Source organism: Panthera uncia, assembly GCF_023721935.1.
Source record: "Panthera uncia isolate 11264 chromosome D3 unlocalized genomic scaffold, Puncia_PCG_1.0 HiC_scaffold_8, whole genome shotgun sequence".
Classification (NCBI taxonomy): domain Eukaryota; kingdom Metazoa; phylum Chordata; class Mammalia; order Carnivora; family Felidae; genus Panthera; species Panthera uncia.
Window position 1 is genome coordinate 79,518,221 of NW_026057586.1, and position 17,894 is coordinate 79,536,114.

At 46.1% G+C, this 17,894-nt stretch overlaps 1 long non-coding RNA gene across 1 annotated transcript in view; it reads right to left on the reverse strand.

Annotated features, from left to right (window-relative positions):
• Positions 1-2,301: 2,301 nt before the first annotated feature.
• LOC125914155 (uncharacterized) overlaps positions 2,302-17,894 on the reverse strand; it is a 114,696-nt gene continuing 99,103 nt past the window's right edge. The window contains exon 3 of the long non-coding RNA XR_007455227.1: positions 2,302-2,873. This is a non-coding gene — a long non-coding RNA (uncharacterized LOC125914155). The remainder of the gene's footprint in view (positions 2,874-17,894) is intronic.

A 17,894-nucleotide genomic window follows, 5' to 3' on the forward strand; every position in this document is an offset into this window, starting at 1 on the left:
TTGCCTCTGAGGCCAAGTGACCTACGGCAGAAGCGGGTGTCACATAATTCAAAACAATACGGGAATTCTCAAGAGGATAGAGATGATGTCGTCTGTTCCTGACACCCTCAGTGCTCGGCAGTGCCTGGCACGAGTAGATGCTCAGTTAGTGCCCACCGAATGCAAGAGCAGGTGCTGACGCCCACTGCGAGCTCTGCTGAGGATGAACTATAAACGCCTCGCACACCTCAAGTTCCAGAAAGAAGCACAAGCCGTTTCTTTGTAAGGGAACATGGATCCACTAGAGAACTGCAGCGCTGACCTAACCCTTCAAGAATGAACGTCGCTGGAGTCCAGCCAATGGGGACAGACGGAAGCTGGGGTTGGGAAGCCTCCGGGCCCCCCCTTCCCCTCCCCACCCCACTCATGAACTTGAAATTCCCGGGTCAGATCTTTCATCACATCAGAGCACGGAGCCTCTGGAAAACATAAACGAGAGAAGTCCAAGTCTAGTGTTGCGAGGCCTTGCCCCATAGCTCACCCTCCTTGAAACATAGGAAGAAGCCATCAGGAAGCCAAGAGACGTGACATTCTAGAAACCCCTTTGCGGGAAATAAATAAATAAATGGACCGATCCAAGATGTAATCTTTTTAGTTATGAAAACATGTTTTCCTTGCTTTCTGACCCTCTCTCGCATTTTGGGGTTTGGGGAGTTGACTAGTTGCCTGGTGTCCAAGAACACTTGGAAGTTCATCACCTTGACCTTCTTGGCTGTTAAATCTTAACACTGGTTGCTGCAAAGTACTTTGGCTTCAAAAAAAGAAAAGAAACAAAAAAAGAAAAGAAAGAGATCAATCTGGTTTGTTTTGTTTTGTTTTGTTTTGTTTCAAACACGCTCATCGTTGAGCTCATACTTTGGGATTATGTGCAGGGTTTTCTCAGATAGCCTGTAGATTCCCAAACGAATAGCCTGAGTTTTCTTTTTCCTGTGGACTCTGTGGAATTCACCTGAAAATCTGGTGATTATTTATGTTCTAGCATACTTGCAGTCAAGCCACCCAGGGCTTTATATCCACAGGAAAACTGACAAATCCAATCAACTCTCCAAGTGCAGTTCTGTAAAGTCTTATTCATTTGGATGCCATCAGTTCAGAATTTGGGGATAATTCAGACAGTCTGGATGGAAGTTTCCTTTTGCACAGCTCGACCAAAAAGAGAGTTTCTTAACAAATTGATAATGCAAAGCAGACCGTTGGAGCTGCGAAGAAACTGTCTTCGAGTTCTTCAGAATAGTATTCACAGACAGGCGATCGACGATTAATTACAAATTATTTTTATCGAATAATTAACATGGATCCCAGGCAGCTCACCATGCAGGGGGGAGAGTACAGGACAGAGGCAAAAATATATGGGCTTTCAACCCACTGGGCAGGGGCTCAGGTTCTAGCTGTGCTACTCACGAGCTTAAGTTACCGTACAAAAGCTACTTTACATCTCGGAGCCTTAATTCTGACATATGGAAAAGGTTGCAGGATGGACCTAAGAACCGGAAATCACAGAGGTAGAGACAGAGTTTCCAAAACTGCTCAGAAGGATTGTAAGTCCACAAGATGTTAACACACATTGCATGAAAATGGGATCCATGGTGGAATATGTGTGGGATAAACTAGGCCAAACAAAAGCGAATAGGTTTGCTTGCTTTTTTGCTTTGTTTATTTCCAGGCCTTTTCAGAGCCTTTACTTTAAGTTGTGAGTTTCCAAAAGGGAGGTGGACCAAGCAGTTTTTCCCAAATTTCTTTCACCAGGAATACCTTTCTGATAGAACACTTTTTGACCTCGTATAGAACTCTCTCTGAACACAGCATGCAAAATGAGGGCCTAGGATCTGTGGTTTGAGCTATGTCTCCACTCGGGGTATTGAGCCCTTATGGAGGCGTCCACACTCTATCCCCAAATCCTCTTGGGACCAAGGCCAAATCTAGAGACAGAGTCCGGGACCAAGAAACTGGATTTTTGGCCACAAAGCCGTAGTTTCACAGACTCCTCACAAACCATCCCAGAAAAAGTAACTTGCCGGAGTTTCTCAGATGTACTTAGAAGCCATTATCTATGGATATTAGGGTCATCGGGGGTCATTGCCTCGAGGCCCTAAAAGTTTCAGAAGATTGAAGAAGGGAGGAACTAGGAAGAGAAAGCATGGCAGAGAAACAAGGAATCTAATTCCTGGCACATGGTAAGGGCATTAAATAAAGAAGTATTTGTAACATCATTAAAATAATGAAAGAACAGAAACCACACAGAATAAATTAGGGTCTTGTGATCAGTGCTTCTTCTGGGGAACTATGGGAAATACAGGAGTCATTATCCCAAATACAGGGTCAAAGAGAAGGACATCCGCAAGGGATTGGGGGTGGGTTAAAGTGTGAATCCAAAGCACGTCAAGATTAGTCCCTATCCGAATAAGACTGAAAACGCCATTAGTGAGATAGGGTTCTAGCCCTCACGATGAACTTTACATCAGAGCATCTTGCTGAGAATTAGATGAAAATTTCAGAGAGGAAGGCGTCATTCATGCCCGTCTTCATTTATTCATGCATCCGAGCCTCGCAAGTGTTCAACACGTGGCAGCTGCTAGGAGACAGTGGTGACAAGGATGCCCAAGTCCCTTCCCTCAGGGAGCTTACCTTCTAATAGGGGAGGATGGCGGAGGCAATGGTGCTCAGCAGACTTCCGTGTGCGCTTCCGTGTTTCCCAGCCACCCTTGCGATTAGGTTGGGGTCACATGACTCGGTTCTGCTCAATGGGAACATGGGCCAAAAGGGCCGGCTTTCGGGGGCCACGTGCTCCCGTGGACGAGCAAGAAGATGGAGAAGGGCTTCCCACACACAGAGGACTGCGACATGAAAGAGAAATAAAAGTTTATGGAGTGAGGCACGGAGTTTCGGGGGTTTTCTCTTGTGGCAACCAGAAGCAGTTGTTCTGACTCGTAGGGAGAAACCGACAACAAGGACATAAATATATGAAGCCAGGAAGAAAAGGAAAGTAGGGAGGGGGTGGAGAGAAGGAGAGGAAGGCTGTGGCAGTCAAAATCTCCACAGGAAATGGCACCCTTGAAATATGACTACGTGAAGAAGATTTACTTACAAAGAGACTATTTACAAAGGCTTGTATGGTTGGGAACCATAAAGAATAGTACAGTAACGCAGGGCTGCAAAGAGTTGGTACCACATCTGTGCCTAGAAGGTCTCAGGGGAGGGCTGGATGGGGCGGAGGAGATCGTGTGGAGCTGGAACCCTTGAGAAGAACAGTGGTCTTCGGCTGAAGAGCACGACATCCAGGACAGGCCATCTTACCACTTTGGATCCAGGGGCTAAATAGTCTAGCCTCATTCAATTCCTTCCCTCCGACCCCAACCGGGGCCAAACCCAACAGAAGCCCGTTGGCTAAACCCAACAGAAGCCAGAGGGCAAGGGAGCCCATTGATGCTGTCCATATATATCAGATTCCAGGGGCTGAGAACAGGGTGGGAAGGGTAGATTGGGTTCTGGGGGGAAAGGGGGGAAACAGAAGGTATTTGGGACTGAGACACTATTTTAAAAAGAAGTAGCATGAGTCCAGGCAACGGCGGTCCTGAAGAGCAAGCAGTTCATAGAAAAAAGAAATTCCTGATGCCGAAAGTTGCTAATGACCGACGCGGTGTGGCACAAAGGCCCATCATTCAAATGTGGGCAGGGAGGGTGTGGTAGGAGGAAGGAATGATAGAAACAATGACACAGAGGCAGGATTTCACCCTGCAGCTTGGCGCAACTGGAGGGAACCCCATCTACCAGGGATGCAGACGGAGGGGGCTCCCCAGGTGGTTTATTGAGAAATAATTTCCATATCATAAAATTTACCCACTGAAAGTAAACAACTAAATACTTTTAGTGTATTTACAGTGTTGTGCAACCATCACCACAATCTAATTTTGAAACTGCCCTCCACCCAAAAAGAAACCCAATCTCTATTCGTAGTTACTCCTTATTCCCACTGCCAGCTCCAAGCCACCAGGAGTCTACCCTCTGTCTCTATAAATTTGCCTTTTCAGGACATTCATGTAAATGGACTCACGCAATGTATGGCCTTTTGCGTCTAGCTTCTCTGACTTAACGTAGTGTCTTTGAGGTTCACCTGGGTTGTAGCATACATCCATGCTTCATGTCTTTGTATATTACCCAAGAACATTCCATTGCCTGGCAAAACCACGTGGCTTTTCTGTTCACCAGCTGATGGACATTTGAGTCACTTGCATTTATTGACTGCTACAAGCATTCTTGTGCAAGTTATATGTGGATGCACGTTTCATTTTCCTTGGGTAAATACATGAGCGGAATTGCTGGGTCACAAGCCAAGTCCTTGTTTAACTTTCTGAGAACCTGCGGAACTGTTTCCCAAAGTGGCTGAGCCATCGACTTATTTTCCTAAGGAATTTATGGGTCGGACACACCTTTATCAATGTCCACAGCTGATTGGGCCAAAGGGGAGCACATGACCCCAATGGAACCAATCAGTGTTTCCTTCTCGAGATCTCAGTATTGGGGCCATGTCTGGCCATTATGCAAGGAAACAGAAGAGTCAGAGAAAAGAGAACAAGTTGATATACAGAGAGAGAGAAACCGAGGTGAGAAGCCACGTGAATCAGAAGAGATGGACGAAGTCATCTTGGGTCCTGAGTTTTGGAGATCCTGGTTCCAAGACCTTGTGACATCTGGCACAGCCCTTGCTACATTCCACATCCTTCAGTGGCCTCCAAACATGATCTTTTCTTTGCATGATTTATGGTAAACCTTACTCTCAAAAACTAAAAATTCCTTGGCTAACTCAACACCCTGTGAATGGAGCAATGAATGGATAGGGGAATGGAACAGCCTTATCTCTTAAACCAAAGCAAAAAAAGAAAAAGAAAAGCATTTATATGGCACTATATAAGCATGACACGGTGACATGTCCGGGCCTTCAAGCAGAACACAGTAGGGTCATAAAGTTTTAGCAAACTGAAACAGAGGGGACAGAGAAGAACATTGAGTAGAAGATTAGGGTTTTGTTTTGTTTTGTTTTGTTTTGTTTTGTTTTAATAAAAAGCCTTGTTAAAACTGTTGTTCAATGGGTGCCTGGGTGGCTCAGTCAGTTAAGGTCCGACTTCGGCTCAGGTCACGATCTCACAGTGTGTGGGTTCGGAGCCCCGCATCGGGCTCTGTGCTGACAGCTCAGAGCCTGGACTCTGCTTCAGATTCTGTGTCTCCCTCTCTCTCTGCCCCACTCCCGCTGGCACTCTGTCTCTCCCTCTCTCTCAAAAATAAATAAACATTAACATTGTTTTAAGTGTTGTTCAAGTAGGTCATTATACAATTTAATTTTAAAAAATAATAGTAATGTAGTGAAAACTGCCAAGATTATGGACTTAGGGCTCATAATGGTGCTGAAAGAGCGTGAAAGAAAGATACCCCTTAAGTACTAACCATTATAATTATATGCTACTTTAAAGAACCACAGTCAATTCTCCTGCTGACTAATCTTGATTATCTGTCAAGAACTGGAGATGGAGAAGGTCGTTAAGAGCGTTGGGTGGATTGGCTAATTTCTGGGGCCCGGCTTGCAGCGTTCTTTCCTCCCACCTCCCCACCCCCCGACATCCCGGAGCCTGTCCCTGTGACAACAAGGACTTCATCACAAATCTTACAAATCTTGGCTCTCCCTAACCTTGCCTTGGAGGGAAAGGGCAAACAACAAAAGGAGAATGAATTCTCTCTCTCCAGGAGAATAACAAGTGAAAGATCATAGGGAAGGAAATCCTTCATTGAAGGATCAACAGGTTTCTTGTGATTTGGGTTTTTCCTCGCCCGGTTAGGATGTGGACAGTGTCAGGGGCTCCTGAACCATTGCATCCACACCCCCCTAGAGCAGTGCAGGGCACTCAGTAGGCATTCCATTACTATTGGCCAGATGAATGAATGAATGAATGAAGTCAAGTGGAAGATCCTTGACTTCCATATCTCCAGGTGGACGTGAGCTCTGAGATCTTGGCTGGAGATGGAACATAAGAAAAATATCTCGGGTCAGAAACTATGGGCTCTCTGACGAAGCGGGCAACAGCTAGGGAATGCTCCCACGTGAGACGGAAGCTTCCGGAAGGAGTGGTGAAGCCCAGAAGTGGGGAGAACACTTCATTCAGGTTGTGCAGAGATCTTCCTTCGTTCTTCCACTGGCTGTGAAATGAGGGCCTGGTGTAGAAGAGCAGAGGTGAGTACAAAGAGGTATCTGTTCATCAGCAGAAAGGACGGACTATAAAATGGTCTTTGGTCAGACTTGGCCACGCGGGCTCGTGCATATGCTGTGGTAATTCACGACAGTCTAGCCCAGCTGTGTCCGAGGCAGGCCACATCTGTCATTTTCAAAGTTCCAGTAGCCCCATGGGGTGCCTGGGTGGCTCAGTCGGTTACAGCAGTCAGTTCAGCATCGCTCTTGGTTTTGGCTCAGGTCGTGATCTCACGGTTTCATGGGTTTGAACCCCACTGTCAGTGCAGAGGCTGCTTGGGAGTCTCTGTCTCTCTCTCTCTGCCCATCCTCCACTTACGCTCTCTCAGTCTCTCTCAAAAGAAATAAACTTAAAAAAATAACTTAAAATTTTTTTAAATGATGGGAATGCAAGCTGGTGCAGCCACTCTGGAAAACAGTATGGAGGCTCCTCAAAAAACTAAAAACAGAACTACCCTTCGACCCAGCAATTGCACTACGAGGTATTTATCCAAGGGATACAGGTGTGCTGTTTCGAAGGGACACGTGCACCCCCATGTTTATAGCAGCACTATCGACAATAGCCAAAGGATGGAAAGAGCCCGAATGTCCATCGATGGATAAAGAAGATGTGGTATGTACATACAAAGGAGTATTACTCGGCAATCAAAAAGAATGAAATCTTGCCATTTGCAACTGCGTGGATGGAACTGGAGGGTAATAAGCTGAGTGAAATTTGTCAGTCAGAGAAAGACAAAAATCATATGACTTCACTCATATGAAGACTTTAAGAGACAAAACAGATGAACATAAGGGAAGGGAAGCAAAAATCATATAAAAACAGGGAGGGTGACAAGACTGACGAGACTCATAACTATGGAGAACAAACTGAGGGTTACTGGAGGGGCTGTGGGAGGGGGGATGGGCTACATGGGGAAGGGGCACTAAGGAAGCTACTCCTGAAATCATTGTTGCACTGTATGCTAACTAATTTGGATGTAAATTAAAAAAAAAAATTAAAAATTAAATTAAAAAAATGTTTAATGATAAAAATAAAACAATAAAAAAGGAAAAATCGGTGAAGTTAATTTTAATAAATCTTTAATTTAACCTAATGTATTTAAAATATCATTTCATCACGTGATCAGCATAAACATAATGAGCTACTTTATATTCTTTCCTCAGCCTTAAGCCTTCACAAGGATGTGTATTTTAAAACTAACAGTGCACCTGATTTCGATGCTAACTTTGCATTGCAACGTTCTTGATCTTTATTTGGAATTCATAAATTTACAGGTGAAAGGGGTAGCTTCGCCAGCGAAAGTCATTCCAAACGTACCGCAAAACCTTCCAGTTGCCGGGTTTTGTCAGTTTTTAGTGTGAATTTAATCAACATTAAATAAAATTGAAAATTCAGTTCTTTCACTAGCCACTCTTCAGGCGCTCGGTAGTTTCACAGGCTGGGGGCTACCATATTGGATGGCACAGACATAGAACATTTCCAACACTCCAGAAAGTTCTGTTGGGTGAAGTGTTACTCTCAGTGTTCTAAGAGATTAACAAATGTAGAGGACAGGCATGTGTTTTTGCCCTTTCTTGTATCCCCTAGAGCCAGGATTAATACACGAGCGATGTCAACAAACGATTGTTGGAAAAATGAATGAACGGTGGTGTGTCACATCATAGAGGTTGGCGGCTTTAAAGAAAATTTCACAGAAGGGACATTTATGATAGGTCTTCACAGGTGAATAGCAGTCCTTCAGGCAAATAAGGTAAAGACAGAGGAAGAGCCTGGAACCTAGATCCTGGGTTATAAATGGATTAATATGTTAACAGCATGGTGTTTTGTGTTCACTTGTTTTGCAAAACGAAGGTGGAATCCAACTGTTTCTGTGCTACTTTCTAGCTGTGCATCCTTGGGAAAATCACTTAACCTCTCTTAGCCTTGGTTTCCTCATCTGTAACATGGCAGTACTGATTTCAACAGGTTGATCTGAGGACTAATGAGATGCAGAGTGTATACCACAGTGCCTGGTAAATAATAAATATGTTAAGTGTCGGTCATTCCTGTGTCCAGTGTTTGGTAAGAAGTGGACTGTGGCTGGCCACGGGGCGCTAGATGTCTGTTCTGACATCTCTCCTCTTCCTCAATGTCAGCACCCTCACTTTTAACGGGGGGGTTACGTCCCAGCTAAAAGCCACTTCTCTCCGGCTTCTTACAGCCAAGAGAAGCCGTGGGACTAAGTTTAGATCAATAAAGTTTCGACAGAAGGGCTGTGTGCTATTTCCAGGAAATTCTCTTAGAGGGAAGGGGGTTTCTCTTCTGCCTTCCTCTCCCTCGCTGTTCTCCCAAACGCAAGTGATGTGCTAAGATTCACAGAGCGGGGAATTAGAAGGCACCTGAGTTCCAGATGAGCGAGCAACTCGAAGTCAGAGGAGCAGTAGGTGGGGTTTCTAGTCATTTCTGACCTCAGGACCTTGTTGGTCAAGGACCACCTCTTGGGAGTAGTGCTCTACCGTGGAGTAAAGTTTGGGGACCCCCCTTTAGGTGACCCAGAGTGGAGAGTGAGATGGTTATTGGCTGAGATTCAGGTGTGCAGCAAAGACCATCTGTAAGGATGGGTGATGTTCCCCATACTTTGGGATCATCGGAGGGATGTTACCAGTTCCCACCCACCTAATGTGGAGATTCTGAAGAGGCTTTCCAGGCACAGCAGCAACTTCTCACGAGGGGCTACTCTTGTGGACAGGAACGATGCTGGGCCACTCTGGTTCTCCAGGAAGCATGGCCTGTCCAAGTCTTGGGCAATATTAGCCAAGGAAGCACTGATTTTCCAAGTCTTGGGCAATTGTTTCTCTGTTTTGTACTCTTCCCAAGTTGCGGACATCCGTGGAGTGTTTTCTCGGTTGCAAATACAGACCCCGTTTAGTTTGCTTGTGTGTGTTTTGGTCCATCTAGGAGACCCACCAAAGAGAACAAACGTCATCTAGAGGAAAGAGAAGCTTCTCCGACAGAAAATACAATGAGAGGAAAATAAAATAAATCAGGGGTGACGTGGCACCTACAGGGACGTGCTCTGTCCATCACCAGAGGCCACGTGTGCATGACTGGGTGGTAGGAATTCATGGAACACGGAGTAAGAGCACAGAGTAAAATCAGACCGAGCTACGCTAAACTCCTGGCTCCGCTCTCATTAGCTGTGTAACCTTAAGCGAGTTACTTCACCTTTCTGAGACTCGGTGGCCTTTTCTGCAAATTAGGAAGTGTGTGGTAAATAATAATTATAGCTGGGGCACCTGAGTCGATTAAGCGTCCGACTTCGGCTCAGGTCATGATCTTGCGATTCTTGAGTTCGAGCCCCGCGTGGGGCTCTGTGCTGACAGCTCGGAGCCTGGAGCCTGCTTCCGATTCTGGGTCTCCCTCTCTCTCTGCCCCTCCCCCACTTGCACTCTGTGTGTGTGTGTGTGTGTGTGTGTGTGTGTGTGTGTGTCTCAAAAATAAATAAACATTAAAAATAATAATTATTATTATTATCAGCATAGCTTATGTGTGTTGAATGTTTACCATGTGCCATTAGCTCACTTAATTCTCAAGACAAATCTTTGAGCTCTCATCCCCATTTTGCAGAAAATCAAGGCTCAGACATGAAACAACTTGGAGCGTCTGGGTGGCTCCATTGGTTCAGCATCTGACTCTTCGTCTGGGCTCAGGTCATGATCTCAGAGTGCGTGGGATTGAGCCCCGCATCACGCTCTGCGCTGACAGTGCGGAGCCTGCTTAGGATTCTCTCCCCCTCTCTCTGCCCCTCCCTCACGTTCTCTTTCTCTGTCTCTCCCAAAATAAATAAACATTTTTTAAAAAAAGGAAAAGAAATGAAGCAACCTGTCCTGAATCATGGAGTAAATGGCAGAACCAGAAAAGGATGCCTATGCTGTCGGGGTCTGGAGAACGAGATCCTCATCGTGGGGCTAACGTAGAAAGTTGGTGTGAGAATTCAGTGAGAAGACTCGAGTCAAGTGCCACCTCCTAAGGGAAGTATTCCCCAAAAGCACACACAGCAATAATAAACAAGTGGCATTACATCAAACTGAAACGCTTCTTCACGGGAAAAGCAACAATCAACAAAATGAACATTCATCCCTATGGAATGAAGGGAAGTACGCACAAGCCATGTATCTGATGAAGGCTACTATCCAAAGTATATATAAACACCTCACTAGACATGTCTCCAAAGGCGACACATGAATGCCCAAGAGACACAGGAAAAGGCGCTCCACATCACTCATCATCAGGCAAATGCAAATCAAAACCACAAGGGGCTATCACCTCGCACCTGGTAGAAGGGCTATTCTCAAAAAAACAAAAACTAAAAATAACGCATGCCAGCCAGGATGTGCGCCGTTGGTGGGAATGGAAATTGGCATCGCCAGGGTGGAAAACGGTATGGGGCTTCCTCAAATAATGAAAAATAGAACCACCAGACGCTCCCCAAATTCCACATCCGGGTATTTCACAGGATCTCTAAGAGATATCTGCCCCCCCATACTCAGTGCAGCACTAGTCAAGGTGGCCAAGATAGGGCAGCAATCTGAATGTCCACCGATGGGTGAGTGGATAAGGAAAAGGTAGCATACGCATACAATGGAACGTCATTCGGCCTTTAAAAAAGAGGGACGTCCTGCCACTGGCCGTGACTGGATGAATCTGGAAGACGTTATGCCAAGCGAAGTAAGCCAGACGCAGGAAGACAAATACAATATGATATCGCATATATGAGGAATCTAGAAGAGTCAAACTCAGCAACAGAGAGTGGAGTGGTGGTTACCAACGGCTCCGTAGAGAGGGAAACGGGGAGGTGTTGGTCAAAGGTACAAAGTTTCAGTGAAGCAACATGAATAAATCCGAGACGCGTACAGCACGTTGTCTATAGTCAACAATGCTGTACCATAGACTTCAAAGGTTGCTGAAGGTAAATCTTGTGTTCGGATATTATTATCCTATCAGGAATGAATGAATGAATGAATGAGGCAGGGGGAGGGGACTTTTATAGTGATGGGTAGGCTTATGGTACACATACAGGGATGATTTCACAGGTGTATGCTGATCTCATTTCGTCAAGTCGTATATACTATAAACGTACAGCTTTTTGTGTATCAGTTGCCTCAATAAAGTTGTTTGAAAGGAAAAAGATTCCAACCAGTTACACCCCAGTAAAAAGTGCTAGCTCTCAGGGTATAACATACTCCACTAAAACACATTCATGGATATACGAGTAGATTCATTAACACACACACACACACACACACACACACACACACACAACATCCTCCTCCACAGCTACAGGAAAAACAAAGGTGAGCAGCAAGGAATTTTCAGATAATGAGAGCTTACCACTACAATGAAGCCATTGATAGGCAACGCTGAAAGGTCCAAGGAGGGGAGAGATTTGATGGAAATGTGATAGATGTGGGAAAAGGCCAATAAAGCCTCCATTCTTCCTGAGACCTTGGCCACCGAGGCATCAGGATGTGACCTGGGAACATCAGCTCCCAGTGGGCCACGAGGTCAGGACGGTCAGAAATACCCATGGGCCAAACTAACAGATACATGGAGAACCTGCCCCATGAGACCGTGACAACGAACAGTTATCAAGTGTCAATGAGACGTATGGAGCTGAGCTTTGGAATCTATCGATCCCTCTTATGCCAGGTTCCCAGAAGGCATTTCCACCTGCAGCCACGTGGGTGCAACACCATTTACTCAACCACCATTTCAGGTTCCAACTTATGGACTGTAGGGAGCAGGCACGTGATCATCACCACAGTGGGACTTAGAATAGAAATGGAGCCGGGTGGCTTAGTATGTTAAGCACCCAACTCTTGATTTCAGCTCAGGTCATGATCTCACGGCTCTTGGGATCGAACCCCACATCAGGCTCTGTGCTGACAGCACAGAGTCTGCTTGGGATTCTCTGTCTGCCCCTCTCTCTGCCCCTCCACTGCGCTCTCTCTCTCTCTCTCTCTCTCTCAATAAATAAGCTTTAAAAAAAAAAAGAATACAAATGGAGACCGTGTCAAACCCATCTGTCAGAATTCAAAAAAACAATGAAATGAAGGTAGATTGTAAAGTATATGAATGATGAAATATCATCTACACATGAACACTATGAAAAACAAAAAAGCATCTAACCAAAGTTCTGACTATTTGGAACCTTCGATGAACTAGAATTCCTTTCTTCTTCTTCTGGGGGGGAAGAATGGATCCAAAAAATAAATGAAGCTGGATTCAGAAATTTAGTCAAGGGGCACCTGGGTGGCTCAGTCGGTTAAGCATCCGACTTTGATTCAGGTCATGATCTCACGGTCTGTGAGTTCAAGCCCCGCATTGAGATCTGTGCTGACAGCTCAGAGCCTGGAGCCTGCTTTGGATTCTGTGTCTCCCTCTCTCTCTGCCCCTCCCCTGCTCTCTCTCTCTCTCTCTCTCTCTCTCTCTCTCAAAAATAAACATTAGAAAAATCTTTTTCCAAGGTCTTTTTTAAAATATGAAATTGATTGTCAAATTGGTTTCCATACAACACCCAGTGCTCATCCCAACAGGTGCCCTCCTCAATACCCATCACCCCCCCTCCCCTCCCTCCCACCCCCCATCAACTCTCAGATTGTTCTCAGTTGTTAAGAGTCTCTTATGGTTTGGCTCCCTCCCTCTCTTTTTTTTCCTTCCCCTCCCCCATGGTCTTCTGTTAGGTTTCTCAGGATCCACTTAAGAGTGAAACCATATGGTATCTGTGTTTCTCTGTATGACTTATTTCACTTAGCATAACACTCTCCACTTCCATCCACGTTGCTACAAAAGGCCAGATTTCATTCTTTCTCATTGCCATGTAGTATTCCATTGTGTATATAAACCACAATTTCTTTATCCATTTGTCAGTTGATGGACATTTAGGCTCTTTCCATAATTTGGCTATTGTCGAAAGTGCTTCTGTAAACATTGGGGTACAAGTGCCCCGATGCATCAGCACTCCTGTGTCCCTTAGGTAAATTCCTAGCAGTGCTATTGCTGGGTCATAAGGTAGATCTCTTTTTAATTTTTTGAGGACCCTCCACCCTGTTTTCCAGAGCGGCTGCACCAATTTGCATTCCCACCAACAGTGCAAGAGGGTTCCCGTTTCCCCACATCCTCTCCAGCATCTATAGTCTCCTGATTTGTTCATTTTGGCCACTCTGACCGGCGTGAGGTGGTATCTGAGTGTGGTTTTGATTTGTATTTCCCTGATGAGGAGCGACGTTGAGCATCTTTTCATGTGCCTGTTGGAAATTTTTTTTAAAAAAAGAAAGAAACTGAGGGACGCCAGGGTGGCTCAGTCGGTTGAGCGTCCGACTTCAGCTCAGGTCATGATCTCACGGTCCGTGCGCTCAGGCCCTGCATCGGGCTCTGTGCTGCCAGCTCAGAGACTGGAGCCTGCTTCAGATTCTGTGTCTCCCTCTCTCCCTGCCCCTCCCCTACTCGCAGTCTCTCTCTCTCTCTGCCTCTCAAAAATAAAGAAAACTATTTATTTAATAAATAAATGAAAGAAGAAAGAAAGAAAGAAAGAAAGAAAGAAAGAAAGAAAGAAATTGAGTCAAAAGGAGAGCTCAGAGCACATTCGACTTAACTCCCAGTGTCTTCGGTAACACTTGCATCTACATTCACTGGGCTGTGCATCCCATCTAGACAGAGGCCACATTTTTCTATCCACTGCTGCACCCTTAATCCCTAGCCAAGTGCATAGCACGCAGTAGGAGGGCAGCAAGTATTCACTGAATCAAAGCAGACACCCCCTCCCCAGCCAAGCATCTCCTAGATATTGAATCATCAAAGAAAGACTTCAGTTGTGATCGTCACTGGCCAAGGCAAGAAGGGAGACTAGTTTCAAAAGGTTTTCAGAAATGAGGTGTGGTGGATTAAGGATGGCCAAAAATTCTTGCTACCCCTCCCACTGAGAGATAAAATCTCACTCCCTTCCTCGGAATCTGTACCAAGTCTTGTGAACTTTTTGACCAATGTAGTAGGGCACTAAGAACATTCTCAAGCTTCTGAGGCTAGGTCATAGGCCACTTGTTACCTGCTTTCTTTGATCCTTCAGATGCCATAAAGAAGTTCAAGTATGCTGGGGTTTCTGTGCTAGAGAGATGCCTCTTGTAGGCAGTCTGGTAATGGTCGGAGCTGAGCCAGGCCCTCCAAGGCACCCGAGAAGTGAGTAAAACCATTCTGGACCCCGTAGACAAGGGGTCAGAACACTTTCTCTGTAACATGCCGGGTAATAAGCGTGTGTGGCCTTGCAGCTCCTAGGGTCTCTGCCACAACTAATCAACACTGTTGCTGTAGAATGAAAACAACCACAGACCGGTATGCCCCAAAAATGGGGATGGCCGTGTTCCCATAAAACCTTATTTACAAAAACAGGTGCCAGGCTGGGTGTGCCTTGCGGGCCACAGCTTTCTGACCCCTGCCCTAGACCAGCCCAGGTGACCTCTGATAATGCCGCATGAAACAGAAGAATCGCCTGGCTGAGCCCTGCCCAAATTCCTAACCGGAAAAATCATTAAAAAATAAAACGGACCTTAAGTCACTGAGTTCTGGGCACTGTGTGCCCACAGCCATAGATACGTGGCACAAAAGAGGTGGAACCAGAAGTAAATTGGGAGGGTGAGGGGTGGGAAGGAGGTTGGGGTCCCTCGCATTTGGGTCCCCATAAGCACTCCGGTTCCACGCAGGAACGAAGGGGAGGAGAAAATAAGAGCATTATGGCCCAGGACTGAAGGCTGCAGCCCAGAGAGAAGCAGAGGAGGGGGCGTGGCTATAGGACATCCTCAAGGCAAGACTCCAGGGGGCACTGTTCATGCTGTCTTCCCGTGAATGGTGCCCTTGAGAGGGGTACATTCCAGCTGCCCCAGGGTTAAGAAAGAGCAGGAGGTTAAGAAAGAGGCTTGGGGGCAGACGGACCCGGGTTTGCACCCTGGCTCCACACCTCACCCACGGCACGATGGTGAGCAAGCTTCTAACCTCTCTGAAGCTGGCGTGCCTCACTTTTAATAGAACTCAGCTCCTAGGGACATGTAAAGATTAAATAGGGAAGTCTTCAATAAATAGAGGTTTAATAGATATGTGTATATATGCGTGTGTACATACACACACATGCACACACACACACACACACACACACACATTTCTCAGTAAAGGGGAAACCTACGGGTGCAATAAAAAGAAAATGCTGAATGGAGTCGAGTGTAGCTGAAGTCCAGGGTTTTCTAGAGCACGGATCCCTACAAGTCAGCAAGCACACTCACAAACTGTGAGGCACTTTAACACATTATCTGATGTCAGTATGTTTAAGAATCACCTTGGGGTCCTTGCTGCAATGCATTTCCCCCTCTCCTTCCCACAAAAGATTCTGATTCAGCGGATCTGGGCTGGGATCCAGGGATCCAAGTTGTTAACAAGCACCCCGGGCTTTGCTGAGCCAAAAGGTCATCTGGTCACACTTGGAGAACCGTCTTTCTGCAAACCTCATGGCACAAAGAACCAGCTCAGGGTCACCCAGCCGGGTGGCGGCAGAGAAGCTGCGACGCAACGTCTGCCCCACAAAGCAGGTGCGCTGGCTGTTGCTGTTGCTTTTCTGGGTCCCCAGGCCCCTAGCAAAAAAAAAAAAAAAAGAAAGAAAGAAAGAAAACAAAACAAAAAACCTGGCATGGAGTAGCCACTCTGTGACTGTGGGTGGAGAAGAACGAAGGTGAGACCTGAATACACATTCGAGTTATAAAGGGGTTTGGGAACCTTCCAACCCAACCATCCCATTGTATAGATGGACACACCGAGGTTCCCAGAGGGGGAAACCGTGGTTCCCACCCCCACCGAGAACAAAGGTCCACATCCTCAGCTCGGCACACTCCCCTCCCTTCCGCACCCCCCCACCATGTCAGACTTTGCTGAGGAAACGAGGCATGTGCGCTGGTCAGGGGTAAACTGAAGCCCAGAGTGATCAAATCCCACCTAGTTCCCGTTACACTATAAATCTCGGCATTATGTGAAACGTGGTGGGGAAGCAGAATCGTGAAATCGTCGTGAAATCAGTCCTTTCTGGGTCTGGCGAAAATCGCTCTCAACCTGTCACTCTGATTCCATGTTACGGCCCCGAGATCAGTCTCAACAATCCTTTCTGTAACTCAAAAAAAAAAACAAAAAAAAAAACAAAACAAAACAAAACAAAACAAAAACAAACAAACAAAAAAAAAATATATATATATATATATGTATATGGCATTGCTAATGTCCCCAGCTCCCTTTAGTGAAGGGAGCAGGTGCCAGAAGGGACAGAGGGATAACAGGAGATAACTGGATGCTGGACGTGCAAGGTGGCTGAGGCTGGCAGCACAACGTGTGATCCCCGGGTCTGTTCATTTTATCTGGACGACACTTCTTACAAACAGGGAATTAAAGATCGGAGCCTGCACCCTCTAGATGTTTCTGGACAATGCTCAATCCATCCCTTTCTACACAAAAGGGTTGTTTTGTGGTCCAGCTATGCGCGCGCACGCACACACACACACACACACACACACGCGAAGTTCATGTTATGTGTGGGACTCTCCTGTCAAGCACATATATTTGAGTCTAGCTACTGTGTAACTCCGCTAAATGGAGAAAAGCTCTCAGCCTCCATTTTTTAATCCCTAAAATGGAAATGTATATAGGTATATATATGTATATATACCTATATACACATATACATACATGTAAATATACACACACACACATATACTTTACACGGTTTTCATGAAGCATCAGTAAGTATAAGGATTTTGCCAGATTCCAAGCACACAGGGGACACTAAATAAACTGCAGCTGCTCACAGCAGCAATAGGGACAGAGAGCCTGGCATCAGGAAGCAGACCACTTGTGTTTATAATCATACCTCTTCCGCTTACTGGCCAGAGAACTTTGGGGAAATGACTCAGCCTCCGGGCACCTCGATTTCCTCGAATGTAAAATGCGGGCAGTAATCATAGGACCTATCTCCTAGGATGGAGAGGCTGATTCCTTTCAGGTAAAGTGCCTGGCCCGGAGTAGGTGCTCAATAAACGGTAACACACGGCTTGGGGTTTCCGATTTAGTTCTTTTTTGAACTACCAACCTGAGGTCTACAGATTGTCCAGCAGATTTTCCACGTGGCCGGGTCGGTTCGAGAAAGCCGACGTGGTTCATTTTGCTACAGGCCCCAAAACAACCGCTGTGTGAAAGTCAGAGGCTCAGTTCTGTCTAGAAACCAGCAACGGTGGGTTTCTTTATTCTCATTTCCCGTCAGGATGCCCATAACGTTTTCTGTGGAAAGGGGGTGAAGCTGGGAGCGCTTGGCAGGAGTAACTAAGACACAAAGAGCCAAGAAGCCCGCAAGAGAACTGTCTCTCTTCCCACAGAAAAGAGGAAAACCCAGAAATCTGTCCCCAGGCCGTCCTCCAAGAACGCTAAAGCTGGAAGGGACCAGGGGCTAAACAAGCCTGATGACTTCTAAACCCGGCTTTGATTAACAGTCACCTTGGGAGGACCCTGAAAGCTACATTCGCCGCCCGGGGCGGGGGGGGGGGGGGGGGGGGGGGGGGG